This window comes from Lissotriton helveticus, chromosome 5_1 (genome assembly GCF_964261635.1).
Source record: "Lissotriton helveticus chromosome 5_1, aLisHel1.1, whole genome shotgun sequence".
Taxonomy (NCBI): domain Eukaryota; kingdom Metazoa; phylum Chordata; class Amphibia; order Caudata; family Salamandridae; genus Lissotriton; species Lissotriton helveticus.
The window spans coordinates 445,437,657-445,462,993 of NC_136065.1; positions in this window are offsets into that span (position 1 = coordinate 445,437,657).

A 25,337-nucleotide genomic window follows, 5' to 3' on the forward strand; every position below is an offset into this window, starting at 1 on the left:
CGGCATGCAGGCCATCAACACCCAGGACAAGTGGGAGGGGAGGGCAGCCACCAGGATAGGCACTGCCGGAATCTGGCGGCGAAATAGGGCCCAACTGCAGGTAAAGCCGGAAAACAGTCAGTCCAAGGGGCCCAGCTAGGGGATGTGCATATGTTACAAAAAAAAAAAAAAAAAAAACGCTTGGTACAACGGGCGAAATCCAGGCGTCCCCCGGCCAGACCGGGTGTTGTGGCTCCCTTCGTCCGGGGCATCCAGCAATCGAGCACCGCCGCCTCGCCAGTATAGGCCCCAGCCTCCACCGAGAGGCCCGGTATGATGCCGACCCCCAGTCGCTCGGGGAGCGCTCCTCCGCTCAGCGCTGCTCAGGGCGGGAGAGGCGGCTCATCTGCGGACGCGGCTCCAGAAGTCTGCAACGGTGGGAGAGGTGGGGGGATAGCCACAGGCGATGGGGCTTCCGTACCTTGCCTCCAACCGCCGGTCCCCACGCAGGCTCTATTCCGTCTCCGGACGGGCGTCTAACAGTGCGGCCCAGCTCCTCGTGGTCAACCTCGGCGTGTCGTAGAGCGCCGCAGCCGGGTCCCTGCGCTGCCGGACTTCAGGCTTCCTCCGGTGTTTTCGGGATTGGCGATAACTATGGTCTCGCCCCACGCAGCAGCTCCAAACTTGGGGCGAGTATTGCAGTCACCTTCCTGCACCTTTTGCCGGACGTTTAGCGCGGATCGTCACCCTGTGGCGAAGGATATATGCAGGATAATTTGCCAAGGCGCGGGAGCTACCAGCCTAGGCAGCCATTCCGCTTGAGCGCCCTCTAGCGCCCCTCAAATGTTAGCCTAACTATAACGTCCCTTTAACCTTTGGTTTGCTAAGTGAATTACTAAGGTTTTGTTGATTCTATTTCCTAACTATGACATCCCTGGATCCTTTCATTTTTTAGTGAATACATATATATATAGTAAATATAGATATGTTATGTTATGTTATGTTATGTTATGTTATGTTATGTTATGTTATGTTATGTTATGTTACTGGCCTCTTATATTGCGCATGACTCACCCAGGGGCATCGCAGCGCTTACTTAAGTGAAAACCGAAGGGAAAAGTGATGTAGTAAACCCCAAATGAAATTAAAATAAGAAGGCCTTAAGTTGTTTCCTGAAAACCATATGAGAGGTAGATTTACGCAAAGCCTCTGGTAGGGGATTCCAATACTTGGGGGCAATATAAGAAAAGGCTTTGCCCCCTGATCGGGTGCGCCGAATGCGCGGGATCTTCAACAATGCCATCATATTTGATCTCAGGTTACGACAGGAGCTTTGCATACAGAGATTCTTTTGTAAATAACTAGGACTTGTTCCGTTAATGGCTTTAAAGGTGAGACAAACGACCTTGAAAAAAGATCTCTTTTTTACTGAGAGCCAATGAAGCTCTCTAAACAGGGGGAGTGACGGAGAGCCTGGGGGGTGGTTTAAAACCATCCTTGGCGCCGTATTTTGGATGACCTGAAGTTTAGCTACCAAGTTTTCACCTACTTTGGCCTGGACCACCGTTCTACGATGTTTCACTTGTAGATATGGAATAATTCAATGGAGAAGACGAAGAATATAGTAGTAGGAGCCTGTGATGTTTTTGGCATTGTCCTTCATAGTCAATTTGTCATCCAGGATTAGGGGCCATCCCCAACGGGGCAGGCCACCAATCGGCCATATTGAAGTTATTTGTTCTTCCCAGAAGCATAAGCTCTGTTTTTTCTGGATTAAGTTGGAGACAGTATTCTGTCATTCAGTTTGAAATGGCCAACATTCCCGCCGAGAAACACACTCTCTCCTCGTTTACATTCGATCCAATAGGGAAAATCAACTGAGTATCGTCTGCATATGATATAATCTCGAACCCCAAATGCCGAGCGATCTTAGCTAATGGAGCATCTACACATTAAAGAGAGTAGGGCTCAAGCAGGAGCCCTGTGGTACTCCCTTATCTAGCAGGAAATTTTGAGACCTAAAAGGGCCCAGCATGACCGTTTGCCCTCTGTCTGCCAGAAAGCTTTTTAGCCATTTCAGAGTGTGGTCCTCAACACCACATTCCCGTAACCTCTCCACCAGCAGTCGATGGGAGACAGTATTGAATGCTGCGGAGAGGTCCAAAAGGATGAGAATTGCGGATCCTCCCTCATCAAGGGTTTGTCTTATTGAATCCGTGACCGCTAATATGGCGGTCTCGGTACTAAAGCCTGGCCGAAAACCTGACTGCGAGGGGTCCAGGGATATTATTAATCTCTAAATAATGGCTCAGTGGTTTATTTATATGAGTATCCAGTATCTTCCCCAGCAAAGGTAACAAAGATATCGGTCTATAATTGTTCAAGACCTGAGGATCTGCTGTTGGTTTTGTAAGGATTGGCCAAACAAAGGCTTCCTTCCAAACTGTTGGAACAGAGCCCGTTGAAATGGAAGAGTTAAACATTTCCTGAATTGGAGGAGCACAGATGGAGGCAAGAAGGGCCATTATATTGGGAGAACATATGTCACCCGGGGATACCGATTTTGCTGCCTGCAGTTGATGATTAGTATCCTCCAGTGAGATGGGTTCAAAGTGCTTAAGAGGACACGTATGCGCTGTCACAGAGATATCAGTAAACTCTGTGGGTCCGACTCCGATATAGTTCGTACTCCTGGTAGGAAAATGATCGTAAATTGATAAGATTTTATTTTTAAAATATGTCACTAAAGAGTCACAGAAATCCTGTGTTTCTAAAAATGACTGTTTACATGCTTGAGGAGAAGCAAAATCTTTAACAATATCAAACAGTGCCTTAGATGAGTTTCATCACCACCCCCCTTTGTACCACTTAGATGAGTTTCCGGCTAGTTCTATTTGAAGCTGTATAAATGTGCACCTAGTCGTTTCAATTTTTTCATGATAGCGATATAAGGCAGATTCATAATTTTGTTTATCTGCCTAATTTTTAGTTCTTCTCTAACGTCTCTCTAAGGCTTTACATGAAGACTTGTCAATTTTTAGGTCCCCAGAATTCCATGGGGCCGATATCCGTCGAGTAGCAGGCTTCTTATTACACTCAGGGATAACTACACCCAGAGTCTGTGTCACAGCCAAATTAAATCTGGCCAACATAGCGGATGTATCCAGCGAGTTTTGTCCAGGGTCCTTATTGTAGAATGGAAACGTCTCCCTGAATGCTTCCAAGGTGAGCTTCTGCCAGGGTTTACCCGTTTGTGATTTTGACGGGTTTGGACGGGTTTGGACGGGTTTGGAGGCAGGGTTCGAGTTGGAGGAGCCAGTATTAGGGGGACATGAAATAAAATCAAATAGTTACCAGTCCATGTCAGAGTACACGCGAAGTGAAACTTTAAATGTTGGATATACGTTAAAAAAAGATACAACATGTGACCTGCGCTATGCCTGTTGCAGAAAACCCAAATCATATAGACTAGAAGTCAACTGGATAACATCCGGGTCAGACAGAGCTTCTCCATGAAAATTAAAATCCCCCAGCAGAATAAAATTACTGGAGGCCAGGACCTGCATAGCAATGAATTCCGTCAAATAATTGACAAAATTCAATTTTGGTCCTGGTGGGTGGTAAAGTAAAGCTCCGTCCCATGTTTCTGTAGGGGACATGGAAACCCTAAAGATACCCAGTTCCACGATGTCATTACTAATTGTCAACAACCATTGGGCTTAAAGGTGGTCTTTAAAAGCTAGCCCAATACCTCACCCCAGTTTTCCCCCTCTATCCAAATGAATGAGCTTATAGGAATAGCTAAATTAATCGCAGGGCAGTTGTAGGAGGTTAGCCATGTTTCTGTTAAAAAGCATATATCTGGGGTGTAGGTGGACAGCATATCCCAGATTTCAATAGAATGTTTTACCAAGGATCTGACATTACATAAAATATAGCTTGGCCCAGTGTATGTTTGAAAGTCATCAGAACTTTCACTAGGAACGACTTCCCCGGCACAGCACTGAAAATCACAGGTATTACATGTTACAGGTCCTTCTAATACTGCTGGTAGTTTAATAGAACAAGTATTTATCATCTCTTGTTTATTACAGGCCAGAGTTCTTATCTCCTGTAATGCTTCTCTCGTGTAAAAGAGGAAACCTTCAGGCAGGGACTTAGGATCGAGTTGGGCAGCAGTTCCCGCCTCCTGACTAGGACTGGCGCGGACGGGTGCAGATGGGCTTGCCTTTGGCGCGGCCGCTGCGCGTACGATCTGAGGGCAGGTGGTGCAGGAAGAAACTAGCCCACTAACTCCGTTCCCCCCAAGATGGCGCCTAGTGATTTGAGCAGGTAAATCCTTCCAAAGTCCCCCAGCAGCTCCTAGTCGGCTGCAGTGCAGAATGTGAAGTAGCGCGGCAAGGTGACAAACACTGCGGTACAATTTTAAAATATTAGGAAAGAAAAAGTTAAAAACTTCAAGGGCTATGATTCCCGGCTTTCCGCCTCAGGAATCACCTAAGTGATACATTTATGTATATATACACACATATATTTCTGTAAAACAAGGACCCCCTGATTCCGTACATTGTTCCTAGGACAGGGTAAATACCAAATATTACAAATTTCCTAGGCAACATGGGACCTAACTCAGGTTAGGTAGAAAATTTGGCTAAAGGATGATCTAGAGCCCCAATGTATCTACCAAGGACAAATATCTAGCTTCATTAAAAGTTATTTTTATTCACAAAGTTATCTGTATTGCACATAAAAAATATATTTCACAATGAATAAAAACAGAAAAACATTAAATCTTAAAACACATGCAGGAGCCTGCGGTCAATCTAATAAAAAATACACAATTAAAATATAAACATCACAATGTCAATAGATTTACAAATGAGGGCACTTTTGCAGTTAGAAATGCAAATGTTCATAACTATACAGTCCAAAGGGTTTCGTCGTCAGTCTCTACGCGCGTTTCGGCGGAGGGCCACCTTCTTCAGGAGATTAACTTGTAACTCTATAAAATAGAAAACAATGGATGTTGCATGTGTCATGTAACAGTGATACATTGAGGCTCTTAGAACTGATGCTGAACATATAAAGGTGCACTCAAAAGCTTTGCTCAGTTGAAATTGACCAAGCTACTCGATTATCAAAAGAAGAATTACGTGCTCCAAAAAGAAAAGGAAACAGAATGTATATAGTGTCACCCAGTAGTGTGCTCCTTATAACCCAAACAGGAAAGATATAGTGCCGAAATGTCAGATATAGTGAAACAAGAAATGTGAATCCATATCCCAGTCAAAGAAAAATAAGCCAAAGGCCTGACCTGTTAATGATTTTTATTTATACTTATTAATCACCTCAGCATTAGACCCAACTGGGTACAGGGTCCCAACTAGAAAGAGTTTATGTAAGACACTCTTACCTATTGAGGATATATTCGTATTTTTCAAATAGATGGAGTAGTATATGGCACCGAATGGAGTAACTGCAGTTGATAAAAAAGAGAGAGAGAGCACACAGAGCCCATAAGATAATATGAAGGATATTTAATGTAAAGGCTCTATTTTGGCAAACTAAATAGTGATTACCTATAATTAAAAGATACACTGATATACAATATCCTTTTTTCGTCGAGCCTACATCAAGTCTTTAATGCTATGATGTTCGATAATGATTCTGTGGCTTCCAATGTTTCTCCAAAATGCAGGAATCAAGTGTGTGACACTATCCCCAATCTATGTACAGAAAAAGATAAGCCATATGAGGACTAATGTAAAAATTCACACCTCTCTCTCATGGATAAAACCGTCAGAAAAAGGTTACCTACAATGTTAATATCTCTAGCCTAGTCATGCAGTCAGGCGTTCTGCAGCATGAGGTTTCTTTAATGTCGGTAAGCTATAAAATAAAAGAGTACAGGAGACAAACCAGAGATGGGTTTGTTACATACTATTCAATATATTGTGCATTACGTGCTTCAATCACAGTGGCCCGCTAAATAGGTACCTTTTCTGGCTATTGGAATTTGGTGAAGGTTGTATCCACATTCCTCACAGGGTCTGATAAGCAGTTGTGTCTGGTATCTACAGGGATAGAATGGGAACAACAGGGATACGGCTTTATATACAACTATGTATGACTCGCTCCAAGTGTTCTCATGCAACCCAGCGAAGTGTTACCTTTAATAGCGAGGTTAGACAACGATATATGCCGCCTCTATGATTACTGAATGACTCTCGCGGTATTTCCTGATAGATGCGACCGGATGGATAAACTGCAAACCAAACATAATATGCAGCCGTATATAAACACTGTTCCAATGCGTTGAATTTAAATTAATATACCCCTAACCGCCCGGTTTCATGCATCGACTGTATGTCGAACCGCGTTGTATTTTTGCTTCCGATGATAACCGCGGAACTGTTATCCGGGGTTTTTAAATAGCCCCGCCTGAAGCGTCTCCTACCGTAATGACGTAGTTAGGTCATGTGATAGGCCCAACGATGCTTTCTGGTAGTTAGAACGTCGTTTAGGTTTGGTATGCTATCTGAAGTTAAAATAATGAATATAGAAAAAAGACTCTAGTGGCAAAACAAAATATCGTAGCCAATTCAGATTCTGAACCGATTGTCTGCCCATAGTATTCTAGATAACATCTATAAGGACTACATGCTATGTCATCAAAACATAACTAAACGAAAATATGAACTGCTGATATAGGAGGAATAGAGTTGATCATGTAATACCAAATGGCAATTGCTCAGGCCGACCCTATATTGAATGGAAAAGTGGGTTCGCTGGTTATTTGATGTTGTATTTAATCGCGTTTTCCCACGGTATCTCGCTGTTAAGTCCTTGGATATGGGTTGATAGAGTGAAAATCCAAAAGACTTCGCGTTTCTTTCTGTATTCATCTGTATTTGTGTACAATTGACTCTCTAAATTTACTATAATGTACCATCTCAGATCATTTGGTTTATGTTTCTGTTCCATACAGTGTCTAACTACAGGTGCATTAATTTTAGACGGATGTATAGCTGACCGGTGTTTAGTGAACCGAGTACAGAATGTTCTTGCAGTCTCACCCACATACCCAAGGTTGCAGGGACATACAAGCAGATAAATTACATTTTTTGATTTACAGTTAGAAAATTTGCGAGGGCAAATGTTAAATCCTTGGTACATGAAACTTTTTCCTGTGATAGCCATATCACAAGCTTAACAGGCATTACATTTGTATGTACCTGTAATGGGTCTGTTCCCATCAATTGTTTTTTGCACAAAAGGGGTACCTTCCTTAAATCTGGAGTAAGTAACATGGTCTTTAATGTTCTTATTTCTTCGATGTGCATAAATAGGCTTTGGAATTCTGTCACACTCTTCTAAATTGCTGTTTAAGATATGCCAATGAGAGTTGACTATCTGACGTATTTGGTTATTCATGGTTGAATGTTTGGTGATGCACACTAGACACTCTATTTTCTCCTTTCTTTTTGATTGTAGCAAAGAATCGCGATCATAAAAATGAGCCCGTTTTAATGACATTCGCACTAACCTATGGGGATAGCCCCTTGCCAAAAATTTGGTTTTAAGGATACCTGCTTGTTTGTCGAAGTCTTGAATGTTGGAACAGTTTCGGCGCAATCTAAGAAATTTGGCTAAAGGGGATCCCTTCTTTCTTCGATCTAGGATGGTAGCTGTCGAAGTGCAATAATGTATTACGGGCCGTGGGTTTAATGAATAGATCCACTTCTAATGTGCCCATATTGTGCCTAATCAGAATATCGAGGAATTCAACTTGGTCCCTGCTAATATGAGATGTAAACCGTAGGTTAGCGTCACAAGCATTTAGCCATAATAAAAACTCTCTCAACATCTCCTCAGTATCTGTCCAGATAAAAAAAATGTCGTCTATGTATCGCGACCAAAAAAATAGATGGACTCAAAGAAAGGAGCCATCTGATTATATATATTTGTGTATTCAAATTTAGCCATAAATATATTTGCTACTGATGGGGCGACTGACGCCCCCATACTCACGTCTTTAATTTGTTTGTAAAGGCTATTTCCAAACTGGAATGTGTTTTCTGTGAGAACTATATGAATACACTCAAGTAGAAAGGACTTAGGACATGGAACTTGATATTCGTCTATGAACCAGTCAATTGCAATAAGAGCACTATCTTGCGGAATGTTACTGTACAGTGCTTCGATATCTAGTGTCACTAGTATGTTACTGGACTGGTTAAATGGGATGCCTTCTACTTTATTGATGATAGAAGTAGTATCCATGATGTAGGATGGTGTTTTAGGTATATGTGGTCTCAATAGAGCATCCGAATATTTAGAGAGTGGCTGTGTAATAGAGCCAATTGTCGAAACTATTGGACGGTATGGTGGATCAAGGGTATCCTTTTGAATCTTGGGGATTCCATAGATACAGGGCATGGTGGAGGAGGATCTATTTAAGTAATCAAATTCATTTTCGCAAATATCATTATTCTCTTGTGCAACTATAGTCAATGCCAGAATGCGTTGTTTGACTATGGCTGTAGGATCTTTTTGTAACAAAGTATAGAAGTTTGTGTCGCTCAACATAAGTTTAATTTTTTGTTCATACACTACAGTGTCAATCAGAACAATACCACCTCCCTTATCACAAGCCTTAATGGTAAGGGTGTTGATAGCTTATGTAGGCAGCAGAATTCCTCTTTAGTTATGTTATATAGAGGCTTAGGTATAAATGTGGTTGCTCTTTTAAGGCAATTAAGTATGGTGTGTTCAAATACCTGTACCTCTGGACCTAGCATGTCTAAATTAGGGGTGAAAGTAGACGGATTGCACATACCTGAAAGGTTAAGTGATCTATCATCTGACTGATCTTTATTCATGAAAAACTTTTTTAATCTAACCTCCGAAAAAATTTAATGATGTCTTGGTACAATTCAAAAAGATTAGTAGTCGTGTGAGGTACAAAAGAAAGTCCCTGAGATAGGAGACTAGTACTTACTCCATCTAAATATTTGTTGGAGAGATTAAAGATGGGAATTACGTGTCTCTCCTCCAATATTGCACATTGCGCGTTTCCAACATATGGTTGGCATTCTGTTGGTAATATGTGTTTGGATAGTTCCCCCTGCCTTGCTGTTGGAACCTGACTCTTGGCCTCCCTCTGCGGGCTCCACGCTGCCCTAAAAAAGGCTGTGTAATATTGGGATTGAAATTTCTATTGGGACCTGATTGTTCATATTGGTTGGCGGAATGTTCCCCATCCGAATCTGAAGTTTCTGAAAATGTATTCACTCTATTATGTTTAGCCGTGTCTTCATTCATATAATGGTTCTGTTGGTAAAAACCATCCGCTAAATAGGGATACGTTTTCTCTCTAGTACTATAGCGTATATCTTTTTGCAGTTTGTCTCCTTTCCTTTTTAGTAAATAATCCTTAAAGGATTGGAATTCCTTCTCTGCTTGATCTAACTTCTTCTTTGCTTCCTCTAAAGCATTATTCTTCTTGATTTTATCCTCAAGTTCTAATAGTTCTTTTGTAAGAGACTTCATGAGTTCTTTCGCGGTCTCTACTATCAAGATCATGAAGTCCCGCGAACATCTGTTCGCAATGAGGCTCCATTTTTCTAAAAATGCTTTAACATGCACGAATAGCCCGGGTATGTTACGTATTCTCAGTCCTTGGGGGATGACTCCAGCTTTCAAGTATGAAAGCATGAAGTCCCCATGGGCTTCCATGCGCGGCTAATTTCTTTTTGAGGAAGATAAGTTCTGTTACCTCTTCATTACTGCGTAGGTTGGTGGATGTGCTGTTACTAGGACTGGTGCTGGAGCCCACTAATGCTGCAAATTCCTCGTCAGTGAATCCAAATGTTTTCAGGGATTCCATCTGGGAAGAATTTGAATAGAGATAGTGAGAGTTAAGAAAAAGGTTTCAAGGTAAAGACAGAACAGTAAGTAAGTAGATCCAAGAAGTAAATGACTAATCTCTGAAATAAATAGTGTACCTGAACAGGATAAACCGTATTAATATCTGAAAAGAACTGGCCCCGCACAACTTGTTGTGGGTAAAAAAATAATTCTGTAAAACAAGGACCCCCTGATTCCGTATATTGTTCCTAGGTCTTAAGTCCTTTCTACTTGAGTGTATTCATATAGTTCTCACAGAAAACACATTCCAGTTAGGAAATAGCCTTTACAAACAAATTAAAGGCGTGAGTATGGGGGCGTCAGTCGCCCCATCAGTAGCAAATATATTTATGGCTAAATTTGAATACACAAATATATATAATCAGATGGCTCCTTTCTTTGAGTCCATCTATTTGTGGTCGCGATACATAGACAACATTTTTGTTATCTGGACAGATACTGAGGAGATGTTGAGAGAGTTTTTATTATGGCTAAATGCTTGTGATGCTAACCTACGGTTTACATCTCATATTAGCAGGGACCAAGTTGAATTCCTCGATATTCTGATTAGGCACAATATGGGCACATTAGAAGTGGATCTATTCATTAAACCCACGGCCCGTAATACATTATTGCACTTCGACAGCTACCATCCTAGATCACAGAAAGAAGGGATCCCCTTTAGCCAATTTCTTAGATTGCGCCGAAACTGTTCCAACATTCAAGACTTCGACAAACAAGCAGGTATCCTTAAAACCAAATTTTGGGCAAGGGGCTATCCCCATAGGTTAGTGCGAATGTCATTAAAACGGGCTCGTTTTTATGATCGCGATTCTTTGCTACAATCAAAAAAAAAGGAGAACATAGAGCGTCTAGTGTGCATCACCAAACATTCAACCATGAATAACCAAATACGTCAGATAGTCAACTCTTATTGGCATATCTTAAACAGCAATTTAGAAGAGTGTGACAGAATTCCAAAGCCTATTTATGCACATCGAAGAAATAAGAACATTAAAGACCATGTTACTTGCTCCAGATTTAAGGAAGGTACCCCTTTTGTGCAAAAAAAAATTGATGGGAACAGACCCATTACAGGGACATACAAATGTAATGCCTGTAAAGCTTGTGATATGGCTATCACAGGCAAAGGTTTCATGTACCAAGGATTTAACATTTGCCCTCACAAATTTTCTAACTGTAAATCAAAAAATGTAATTTATCTGCTTGTATGTCCCTGCAACCTTGGGTATGTGGGTGAGACTGCAAGAACATTCTGTACTCAGTTCACTGAACACAGGTCAGCTATACATACGTCTAAAATTAATGCACCTGTAGTTAGACACTGTATGGAACAGAAACATAAACCAAATGATCTGAGATGGTACATTATAGAAAATTTATAGAGAGTCAATTGTACACAAATACAGATGAATACAGAAAGAAACGCGTAGTCTTTTGGATTTTCACTCTATCAACCCATATCCAAGGACTTAACAGCGAGATACCGTGGGAAAACGCGATTAAATACAACATCAAATAACCAGCGAACCCACTTTTCCATTCAATATAGGGTCGGTCTGAGCAATTCCCATTTGGTATTACATGATCAACTCTATTCCTCCTATATCAGCAGTTCATATTTTCGTTTAGTTATGTTTTGATGACATAGCATGTAGTCATTATAGATGTTATCTAGAATACTATGGGCAGACAATCGGTTCAGAATCCGAATTGGCTACGATATTTTATTTTGCCACTAGAGTCTTTTTTCAATATTCATTATTTTAACTTGAGATAGCATTCCAAACCTAAACGACGTTCTAGCTACCAGAAAGCATCGTTGGGCCTATCACATGACCTAACTTTGTCATTACGGTAGGAGACGCTTCAGGCGGGGCTATTTAAATACCCCGGATAACAGTTCCGCGGTTATCATCGGAAGCAAAAATACAATGCGGTTCGACATACAGTCTATCTGTAAGTATATAACAATCCTCAGATGCATGAAACCGGGCAGCTAGGGGTATATTAATTTAAATTCAACGCATTGGAACAGTGTTCATATACGGCTGCATATTATGTTTGGTTTGCAGTTTATCCATCCGGTCGCGTCCTTCAGGAAATACCGCGAGAGTCATTCAGTAATCATAGAGGCGGCATATATGGTTGTCTAACCTCGCTATTAAAGGTAACACTTCGCTGGGTTGCATGAGAACACTTGGAGCGAGTCATACATAGTTGTATATAAAGCCGTATCCCTGTTGTTCCCATTCTATCCCTGTAGATACCAGACACGACTGCTTATCAGACCCTGTGAGGAATGTGGATACAGCGTTCACCAAATTCCAATAGCCAGAAAAGGTACTTATTTAGCGGGCCACTGTGATTGAAGCACGTAGTGCACAATATATTGAATAGTATGTAACAAACCCATCTCTGGTTTGCCTCCTGTACGCGTTTATTTTATAGCTTACCGACATTAAAGAAACCTCATGCTGCAGAACGCCTGACTGCATGACTAGGCTAGAGATATTAACATTGCAGGTAACCTTTTTCTGACGGTTTTATCCATGAGAGAGAGGTGTGAATTTTTACATTAGTCCTTATATGGCTTATCTTTTTCTGTACATAGATTGGGGATAGTGTCACACACTTGATTCCTGCATTTTGGAGAAACATTGGAAGCCACAGAATCATTATTGAACATCATAGCATTAAAGACTTGATGTAGGCTCGACGAAAAAAGGATATTATATATCAGTGTATCTTTTAATTATAGGTAATCACTACTTAGTTTGCCAAAATAGAGCCTTTACATTAAATATCCTTCATATTATCTTATGGGCTCTGTGTGCGCTCTCTCTCTTTTTTATCAACTGTAGGTACTCCATTCGGTGCCGTATACTACTCCATCTATTTGAAAAATACGAATATATCCTCAATAGGTAAGAGTGTCTTACATAAACTCTTTCTAGTTGGGACCATGTACCCAGTTGGGTCTAATGCTGAGATGATTAATAAGTATAAATAAAACTCATTAACAGGTCAGGCCTTTGGCTTATTTTTCTTTGACTGGGATATGGATTCACATTTCTTGTTTCACTATATCTGACATTTCAGCACTATATCTTTCCTGTTTGGGTTATAAGGAGCACAGTCCTGGGTGACACTATATACATTCTGTTTCCTTTTCTTTTTGGAGCACGTAATTCTTCTTTTGATAATCGAGTAGCTTGGTCAATTTCAACTGAGCAAAGCTTTTGAGTGTACCTTTATAAGTTCAGCATCAGTTCTAAGAGCCTCAATGTATCACTGTTACATGACACATGCAACATCCATTGTTTTCTATTTTATAGAGTTACAAGTTAAACTCCTGAAGAAGGCGGCACTCCGCCGAAACGCGCGTAGAGACTGACGACGAAACCCTTTGGACTGTATAGTTATGAACATTTGCATTTTTAACTGCAAAAGTGCCCTCATTTGTAAATCTATTGACATTGTGATGTTTATATTTTAATTGTGTATTTTTATTAGATTGACCGCAGGCTCCTGCATGTGTTTTAAGATGTAATGTTTTTCTGTTTTTATTCATTGTGAAATATATTTTTTATGTGTAATACAGATAACTTTGTGAATAAAAATAACTTTTAATGAAGCTAGATATTTGTCCTTGGTAGATACATTGGGGCTCTAGATCATCCTTTAGCCATATTTTCTACGTAACCTGAGTTAGGTCCCATGTTGCCTAGGAAATTTTGAATATTTGGTATATACACACATATATACATATGTTATATATATGTGTGTGTGTGTGTATGTTTTTACACTGATATGGGTCAACATGTACAGCATATATACAAACTACATAAGAATTGGTTTTCAGCCATAGGCATTCTATTATTTATTATATAATCCACTGCATGTTTTTTGTGTAAATTGTGTTTTGCCTCATATTAAATAGGTTCCTCAACATTCAATAAACGCAAAAGAATCAATTATTTGGCCAATGGTTCAGGGCATGGTAATTTAATAACCAATTAATGTTCCTATGCATGATTTACTGATTTAATACAGGTGAAACTTTCTGTAGGCAGATATTTATGTATGCTAGTTGCTTTGCCAGTTGATGCTTTACAATCTTTGTTTTCCCATTGTATGGGGCCAAATCACAAAGGCTTAATTTTTCATGTAGATTTACTTACTTGTAGATCTATTACTGCACCTAGATGTACATCAACACTTTTTAGTTATTCACCATTTCAGGGTGGATCCTCTTACTACAGGACTTACGAATTCAAATTTACTAATAGTTACTTTTTACACATAGGAGGTGCTCTTCGCTACCATGGCAAATCTCTACCTGAGGCAAAGTATAGAGACACATATTAAAGTATGATATTCTTTTGAAAAGCATATTAAAATATTTTAATATAAAGGTAAAGTAAGTTAACAACCTATTATAAACCTAGAGCTTTAAAAATAAAATGTCACAGCCTTTTATCTCATTCATTTAAATGTATATTGAATAATATACAACTTAACACATACTTAGTACATTTCTAACTAATATTTCCTAAAGAATAATTTACAAAATCCCACCCAAATTAAAATTATCATTGCATTATTATCGATACAATTATATGTAGAATTACTTTCATGTCCTTTTAATTTTCTAACAAAGGTTTAAAAATCAATAGAAATACTTTTTTTTGTTGTTTGTTGTTTCATTTTAAAATAATAAACTAAGTATTTATTAATTATATATATAGAATTATTTTACATTAAACTATATATAATATACATATGTGTTTTTTTGTGTGTATATATGCATATATATATATATATATATATACATATATATATGGAGGTGTATAAATAAATATACGTATCTATCTACATAGACAGATAGCTTGCTAGATAGCCAGATAGATAGATAGATAGATAGATAGATAGATAGATAGATAGATAGATAGATAGATAGATAGATAGATAGATAGATAGATAGATAGATAGATAGATAGACAGATAGATAGACAGACTGATAGTTAGACAGAGTGATAGATAGAAAGATAGATAGATAGATAGATAGATAGATAGATAGATAGATAGATAGATAGATAGATAGATAGATAGATAGATAGATAGATAGATAGATAGATAGATAGATAGATAGATAGATAGATAGATAGATAGATAGATAAATAGATAGAGGACTGTCCTATATTTGTATGTGCAGACTCTCCACAGTCATAAAGATACTCCTGGTAAAATACCTTTGTGAATAACAAATAATCATGAAGTTACACAAAAGTGTCAAGTTTCCCTTTCTGAATCTAGCCCTATAACTTTGAAACTACTGAAACAATGTACACCTCATGCTAGAAAGGACCCTATACAATCCATAATCTATATTTCTGACAAATCTAATCTAAAGATGTTTAGCCATTTTCACACTACATCTCTTTAAACAACACCATATGACACCCCATGCCACTCCACTTCACTGCATGACACGCTACTCTTTAACATGTCACTCCATTCTACTACACCCCACTCTATGACAGTCCACTCATCTCTATAACACTCCTCACCACTCAAATGTATGACACAACACACCACTCCACTCTACGACACGCCACTGTAGTCTACCACACTCCACACCAATCACTGACGTGCCAGTCCACTCTATGACAGTCCAAGGCACTCCACTCTACAACTTGCCACTCCACTCTAACACAAGATATTTCTCTCTATGACATACCACTCCATTGTACGCCACTTCACTCCACTCTATGGCCTCCCAGTTCACTGTACGGCACTCCACTCTATGCCACTCCACTCTAAAGACACTGCACCACATGCCACTCTATGACACGCCACTCCACTCTACTGTGCAATATGCCACTCTACTCTATGCCACTCCACTGTGCAACATACCACGCTACCCTGTGAGATTCCACTCCACTGTATCACAATCCTCATCACTACACTCTGTGACATGCGAATCCACTCTACAACATGCCACTCTAGTCTAACACACACTACTTTACTCAGCAACATCACACTCCACTGTATGGCACTCCACGCAACTCCACTCAATGACAGGCTACTCTACTCTATGACACACACTCCACTCTAACACACACCACTCCACTCCATGGCTTACCACTCCACTGTATGCAACTTTACACTATGACATCCCAGTTCACTCTATGCCACTCCACTCTACCCCACTCCACAACACTGTACCATACGCCACTCTATGATACGCCACTCCACTCTACTATACAACATGCCACGTAACTCTACACCACTTCACTGTCCAACATGCCACTCTGCTCTATGAAAGTCCACTACAATATATAACACTTTAAGCCATTGTACTCTACGACATGTCATCACACCCTTCAGAACTCCACTCCAGTCTAACACACTCCACTCCACTGAAAGACATGCCATTCCACTTTGGGCCATTCCAGTGTACGCCACTAGGCGACGAGACTACACCACAACACTGTAAACCATGACACTCTATACCACAGCACTCTTTATCACGACACTCTACACCATGACACTCTATGCCACGACACTTGACATCATAACACTGTATGACATTCCACTCTATGAAGGTATTGACAATCTGTTTTATTTCTTTGTTTTTGTTTGGTTTTTACACTGTGATACTGAAGAAGCAGAATCGTTTTTCCCCATTTACAGAGCCTATTATTTAAGACTTTTACCACATTACTTGATAAAGCAGAAGACCAATTTTTGCAAGAAGTTGTGTATTCTTCAGACTTTTGAGTTACTCACAAAGGAAAAAAAGTATGTTTATTCATTGAAAGGACTTCGAAATAACTTGTTATTGAAATCAAGCAGTTCAGAGAGTTAATGAATACCTTTCTGGTTTTGCAGCAATTGTTATAAGTCAAAGTAGTCGTGTAAGGTAGAGAGCCATTAAAGCAAATCCTTCACAGTGATGAAAGGCATGTGTTCTTTTTTTATTAAAGTAGGTGTTCTGAGAGATAAATGTTCATTCAGATTTCTATGAAAACAGCATGATTTAATAGTTGGCATTTTTTAACAGACATACAACAACAACAACAACAAAAAGACTCCTGGCATCTAATCCTGCTGTCTCTCAAATCAACAGTAAATGTACACCGTCGCCTCCCATCAACAGGGTGCCCCAAGATCCACAGCAGTTTGTTTGTTTTCCCCAACCCCCTTGGAACTTTCTCTGACATAGTGCTGTTAACAATATCATTGCTGCCTGATAAAGTTTTAGGTGGTGTAGGATCCAGTCGTCTCTCCGAAGGAATGACCTGGAGTTCAGGTGAGTGGCTTCCTGACAATGCCACTGCACTGCACTGTATGACACCCCACTCCACCGTACAACATTCCACACAGTGCACTTTGCAAAATACCAGTGCACTCTACAACATAATACAACTCTATGCCACGCCACTCCACCCTACGGCACCCTACTTTATACCCCTCCATTCTAAGATACTCAGTGACACTCCGCTCTATGTTACTTCCCTCCAATTGTTTCTATGACATGCCACTACACTCGATGACACTCTTTTTTACTCTACAACACACCACCCAACTGTATGCCACTCCGTTAATTCCCACTCAAGTCTACGCCACTGCACTCTATGCTACTCCCTTCTACGCCTCTCTACTGTGTGCTATGACACTGTGCACCATGGGTCTTTACATCACAACACTCTACAACACCACAATGTACAACACAACATTCTATGACACTCCACTCTATGGCACTTCACTCTATGCCACTACACTCTACAACACTCTACTCATCTCTATGCCACTCTGCGTACGACACTCTACTCCAGTCTACAACAATCTAAGCAACTCCCTCTATGCCACCCCACCCCACCCCCTGCCACTTTCCACCACTCTACTATATGACACAATAGTTCATTGTACTCCACTACTCCACTCTACGCCACTTCACTTCACACCACTCCAATCTAAAACATGGCACAATGCTCCACTCTATGGCACACCACTCCACTCTATTCCACGACACCCATTCGACTTTATGCCACTGCACTCTACAACACTCTCCTCCACTCTATGCCCCTCCACTCTATGCTAATCTACTCCACTCTGTGACTGGACAACACACCACTCAATAACACACCATGACGCTCTACAGCACAACGCTCTACTCCTCAATACTCTATGACTCAACACTGTGACACTCCACTGTGTGGCACTTCACTCTGTGCCATTCTACTCTACTCCACTCTATGCCCCCCACTCTACAACACTATACTCCATTCTAAGACACTCTAAGGTCCAGATGTACAAAGCAATTTAGCATTTCTCAACAGTCCTAATCACTATGTTGGGTGGTTAAGAAATGTAAATGTAAATGTAAATGTGTGTATACTTGTAAAGCGCAGTATCACCTCAAAGGTATCTTGGCGCTGTATACCGCTGTGGAACCCTTCCTGGCTTTCCCTGTGAGATGCCCCCTTACTGGGCACCTCCAAGGTGAGGCCAGGCATCCTAGCGCTTTTGGGGCCGTTGTGGACATTAAGCAAGTTATTGCCAGAGTTGCAGAGCGGGACCCATGATTAGAGTAGGCACCTTGGCGAAAATTATCAAGTCCGTGGACATTGAGCCCAAGACCCTGCCGCGTCGGGAATTGAACCCTGGTCCCGGGCCAGACCTCTACCTCAGGGTCTGCCGCTCTAATCGGTGAGCCACACTTCTCCACCAAGAAATGCTAAATGGCCTTTTGATATGTACAAAGGCCAAATCGCGGTCGCTCTTCTCTATGTCAATCTACTCTACTTTGCAACACTGCATGACACACCACTATGACACATCACTCCACTCTACTCTACAACATGCCACTCCTCTCTTTGCCAATGAACTCTACAACAGTCTACTCCACTCTATGCCCCTACACTCCACGCCACTCTACTCTACGACACTGTCCAACACACCACTGCACTCCACTCTACGACACACCAGTCCACTGTGTGAAATGCCACTTGACTGTATGACACACCACTCCATTCTATAACACTCCACTCTACTACACTACACACATCTCCACTCTAAGACACACTAATCCAATTTATGACATACCACTACACTTTACACCACTACACTTTACACCCCTCTACTCTAAAACACTGTGCAACATGCCACTGTACGACACTCTACAACACGCTACTCCACTGTAAGACATGCCACTCCAGTCTAAGACACGTGACTCCACACTATGACACTCCACTCCACTCTTCAACATTTCACAAAACTCCACTCTACAACATGCAACTCCACTCAACGAAATGCTGGTCAACTGTACACCACCCCACTCTATGCCACTCCAGTGTATGCCACTCCACTCTACACATTAAGAAGTAACTCTCTACGCCATGACACTCTATGCCACGCCCCTCCATGCCACAATGCTCTGTGCCACAGCACTCTATACCACAACATTCTATGCCACTTGATGACACAACACTGTATAACACTCCACTCTACGGCACTCTTGTCTATGCAACTCCGCTGTACTACATTTAACAGCACCTCACTATGGTCTATCAAATACTGCTCCCCTCCACCATATCCCACTGCAATGACACTGCACTCTGCGGCACTCCACACTCTGCCACTCCAATCTACTCTATTGGGGTCATTATGATGGTGGTCAGATGAGTGTCTGACCCCAATCGTATCAGGATTCGGACTGCCCAACAAGTAGTCGGTGGTCCCACCCACCAGATTTTGAAGCGACTGTAGTCAGCCAGGGCCCGTACAGGTGAGAGAGATGGAGTGGTTGGGGGTTTCAACAGACAACGACAAGGGAAAATTAATTATTTATTAATTATCCCTATTTGTCGTCTGTCGAGATCCCCCCAGCTGTCCCCACCCGGTCCTACCACTCCTACCTGCACGGGCCTAGACTGACTGCTGTGCAGGTGGTCAGAAACATCCCTTTTTCTATTATGGGTTGTGCTGCAGCCTGGAAAATGGTCGCAGCACAGCTGCAACTGAAAAAGAAATGTTTTTAAACATCCATGCTCTGTGCTTGACACATGGTGCATGGATGGTTGGGGGGCCACCACATGTGCCCCCCTAGCCCCATAGTAGAGGCCCATGGGGGACAGGGGCCCTACATGGTGGTGAGATCGAAATGTAAAGGCTAAGGGAAAGGGACATCCTAATCCCTACTGCGGTGCATCTGCAGGCACCATTTCCATTGTAGGGATTAAGCTACAACCTCTATCTAGACATGCTCCTTGAGCCTGTCAGAGGCAGCAGTCTTTCCTCCTGCCCAAATTGCTCCAATCACCAGTACTGTAATCCAGCGGTCGGACTGATACACTGGATATTGGGTGGGCTTCCACTGATGGCCTGTCGGCGGTTGTCCACCGGACATTGTAATTGGGGCCTATCACACACTTCACCCCTCTCTGCCTTTCTATGACACTGTATTCCATTCTGTTATACACTATACAAAGCTTTTTCTATGTCACCCCACTCCACGTCACTCCACTCTACTGTATGACACAATACTCTACCTTACTTCACTCTACTCCACTACTTCACACTACATCACTCCACTCTACTCCGCTCCACTCTAAAACACTGTAAATCATGCCACTCTATGATACACAACTCAACTTTATCGCATACCACACCATGCCACACCACTGTACACCACTCCACTCCACTGTATGACACTGTAGGCTACTCCACACAATGACATGCCACTCCATTGTTCGACATCCCACTTCAGTCTATGCCACTCCAATTTATGCCCTTCCAATCTAAGACAATGTACGACACGCCACTCCACAACACTCTACTCCACTGTATGTCCCTCCACTCTATGCCATCCTACAACACTCTATGACACATCACTCCACTCCACGATATCCCACTCCACTCTACGACATAACACACCACTCTACAAAACTCCATTCCAGTCTAAGACACTCCATGCCACTGTATGACACCCCACATGTCTACTACATGCCACTCCACTCTAGTCCACTCCAGTCTGCGACACTACACTCCATTCTACATCATGACACACCAGTTCACTCTATGACAAGCCACTCCCCTTTACTACACTCCACTATACAACATACCACTCCACTCTACACCACTGTATGACACTCTATTCCACTCTATAATGCTCTATGCTCCTCTACTCTACGAGACACTGTGCTCCACTTTATACCACTATATGACACTCTACTCTAGTGTACATCACTCTACGCAACTCGCTCTACTCCACTCCATGCCACATTACTCCACTCTACTCTTCAACACAGTACTGCACTATACTACACTGTACTACACTACTCCTTTCTATACCACAACACTCTACACTATTGTATTCCACTCCACAACATTCTCTGCCACTCCACTCTAACATACTGTTCAACATGCCAGTCTATTCAATGCTACACCGCTCTACAGCACTCTGCTCCACTCTATATCCTCCACTGTACACTATTCTACTCCATTCTACAACCCTCTATGACATGCCACTCCACCTTCCGTCCCGCGGCTTCACTCTATGCTACATGCCTCCACTCTATGACACTCCACTCTGTGGCACTCCATGCCACTCTACTCTATGACATGCCACATCATTCTGTTTCTCAACTGTACAACACTCCACTGTATACCACTACAGTGTATGATACTTCACTCTACCACATGCCACTCTATGCCACGCCACTTTGCTCCTCCACTGTAAGCTATTCTCTTTTGTGCCACTCAACTATACACCACTCTATGCCATTCCACTCTATGCTATTCCACTCCAAGCCACTCCACTCTACGACACTCCACTCTACGCTTTTCTGCTCTAGGACACTCCACTCATCATGACCTATGCCTCTCCACTCTACGGTATTCCACTCTAAGCCACCTCACTCTGCACCACTTCACTGAACCCAATTCCACTGTATGCCCCTCTACACTATTACAGTCTGTGAAACTCCACTGTATGCCACTACACTGTATAACACTTTCACTCTGTGATTTGAAACGCTTTTTAAATAAAAAATAAAAACCACTGAAATTCAGTGAAAAAAACAGGTGCAGAGACAGAATATCAAGTAAAAAATATTGAGTTGCACAAATATCAAGTCATTCATTTCATGGGTAAGGAATATCGACAGAAAGAAAATCGTGGTCAAGATTATCTATTTAAGGTAAGTAATATCGATTTAAAAAATATTGAAGTGTTTAAATATGGTTTGACAAAAATATAGTTGTTAAAAATATCATTTTTTATTACTGGTATGTATGTTAGTATATATTTTATATATATGTGATGTATGTTTTTTTATATAAGTATTGTTTGTATTTTTAAAATATGTGTTACATATTTTGTGGTTATTACGGTTTTTTTATTTGAATTTTGCGCTTTTAGTTACGTAGCAGCTTGTGGATTTATAGGGGAATAGGGTGGGAAGTAATTTAATAATATTAAATGTATTAATTGTATTATTTAAATTTTGCAGTTTTAGTTCCGTAGCAGGTTGTGGGTTTATAGAGGATTAGGGTGGGAAGTTGTTCTCATGCTAAATGCGTAAAGTAATTTATTATTAAATCATTAATAATTGGTTGTTAATTAATTTTAATTAATCAATTTGTAATTAATTTTGGTAATTGAGTAATTAATTTGAGGTGTGTGTTGTGGTGTTTATAGGTGTAATGGGTGGAAAGTAAATTATTTTTAATTTATGAATTAATAATTGGTTGGTAATTCATTTTAAATAATTAATATGTAATTAATTTTGGTAAGTGTGTAATTAATTTTAGGCGTTTGTCGTGGTGTTTATATGTGTAAAGGGTGGGAAGTATTTTATTTTTAATTGATGAATTAATAATTGTTTGTTAATTAAATTTAATTAATTAATTGGTAATTAATTATGGTAATTGTGTAATTAATTTTAGGTGAGTGTTGTGGTGCTTGTAGGAGTAAAGGGTGGGAAGTAATTTGTGTTTATTGTTAATTAATGTTAATTATTTGACATTTATTTTGGGTAATTGTTTAATTTTGTGTGTGTTGTTTTTAAATTTTAAAGGGTTAAATGGTGGACATTAAATACATTTTAATTATGTAATTATTAGTTGTTAAAAAAAGGTTTTTTTGTGTTTTAATTTTTTTATAATTTACTTTAGGTGTGTGTTGTGGATAATATAGTGTTAAAGTTTGTGTAGTCAATTAATGATTTTTATTAATATGTTTTAATTGATTATTAATTATCTTATGTGTGTTATAGGGTAGGAAATAAATGTTTTAATTAATGTTTTCCTTAGTAAATATTTAGTAGTTTAAAATAATTTTATTTGGTTTTTCAAATATTTTTTTGATACTTTTGTTTTTTTGTCATGAGTAATTAATATTATAATAGGTGTTCTTTATATATGTTTAATAATTAGTGTTTTTATTTTTTAAATATTGTTTATTTATTTTTAATATGTTATTTAATTGGTAACATTTTTTAAGTGTTTGCATGTGAATAGTCATTTTATTTTCTATGCTATCCAACACTTTCCCTACTGTTGCACTCACTGGAGTGGGAATAGCAATTTTTACCCCACCGCCATCCAGCGCTTTTCCTACTTTTGCATTCACTGGAGTGGGAATAGTAATTTTTATCTCTACGCAATCCTGTATTGTTCCTACTGTTGCACTCACTGGAGTTAGAAAAGTAATGTATACCCCTCCGCTATCCAACATTTTCCCTATTGTTGCAGTCTTTGGAGTGGGAATAGTAATTTTTGCCCCTCCGCTATCCAACACTTTCCCTACTGTTGCTCTCACTGGAGTGGGAATAGTACATTTTACCCTTGCGCTGTGCAACACTTTCTCTACTGTTTCACTTACTGGAGTGGGAATAGTAATTTTGACCTCTCCACTATCCAACACTTATCCTACTGTTGCACTCAGTGGAGTGGCACTAGGAATTGTTACCCCTTTACTATCCAATACTTTCCCTACTTGTGCTATTACTGAAGTGGGAATAGTAATTTTTACCCCTCCGCAATCCAACACTAGCTCTACTGTTGCACTCACTGGAGTGGGAATAGTAATTTTTTCTTCTCCGCTATCCAATACTTTCCCTACTGTTTTTCTCAGTGGAGTGGTAATATTAATTTTTACTCCTCTGCTATCTAACACTTTCCCTACTGTTGCACTCTTTGGAGTGAGAATAGTAATTTTGACCCCTCCAATATCCAACTCATTCCCTACTGTTGCACTCTTAGGATCGGTAATAGTAATTTTTACCCCTCTGCTATCCAACACTTTCCCTACTGTTGCACTCACTGGAGTTGGAATAGTAAATTTCATTATTTTGCTATCCAACACTTTCCCTAATGTTGCACTTATTGTATTGGGCTATTTAAGTTTCAATATTTTTCATTGTTTAATGTTTTCATTTACTGTATCATTTTTTTAAATATTTTACATTATTTATATATTTATATATATATTAGTTTTATATTATTGTGAAGTTTTAAAATAAATGAACAATAATAGCTTATTAATTATTTTAAAGTAAATATATATGTATAAAATATTATGTTTGTGTGTTTATTTTTTTAAATACATTTTATTTGCTATATTATGTCAAAATGTATATATTAAATGTAATTTATTTTAATAATATTAAAATTGTATATATTAAGTATATATATTTTTATTGTATATATATATATATTCACTGAAAAAACCATAGGTTATAGACCATATATAGTTAGGAATTAGCATTTACAAAACCTTATTTTACTCACACAAAACCATTGAAATTCCATATATAGTTAGTTGCACTAACTATATATCGCGCACCCGCAATCCACTGCTGATGATGTCACATATTACATCATTCATGACATGGTCAGTGACATCACTGATGACATCACTGATGACATCTCAAATGACATCACTGATGACATCTCACTTGACATCAATGATCACATCACTGATGATATAATTCATGTGATAATACAATGCATCTCCTCACACTCTAATATAACCTCTATTACACCCAGTGTTAAATAGAGAGTATAATTTTTGAAACCATTGACACACCAATACTAGTTACTACATACGCACTCACTGATTCCTATGTCTACACACACATTCACTCATACAATCATTCATACATACAATCACTCATCTTTACAACACTATCATATGCACTCATACACCTATACAGACACTCACACTCTGCCACTCATCCATGGAGTTACTCACACACCTAGTCAGTCCTGAAAAGAATCAATCACACTTCCATTTTCTCATCTATACAGTTAAACACAGAACACCTTACATTTTTGAAACATATACTAACACATACTTACTCTCTTATAGAATCACTGATACAAGTACACATTGATCTGCACAGAGTCACACACCT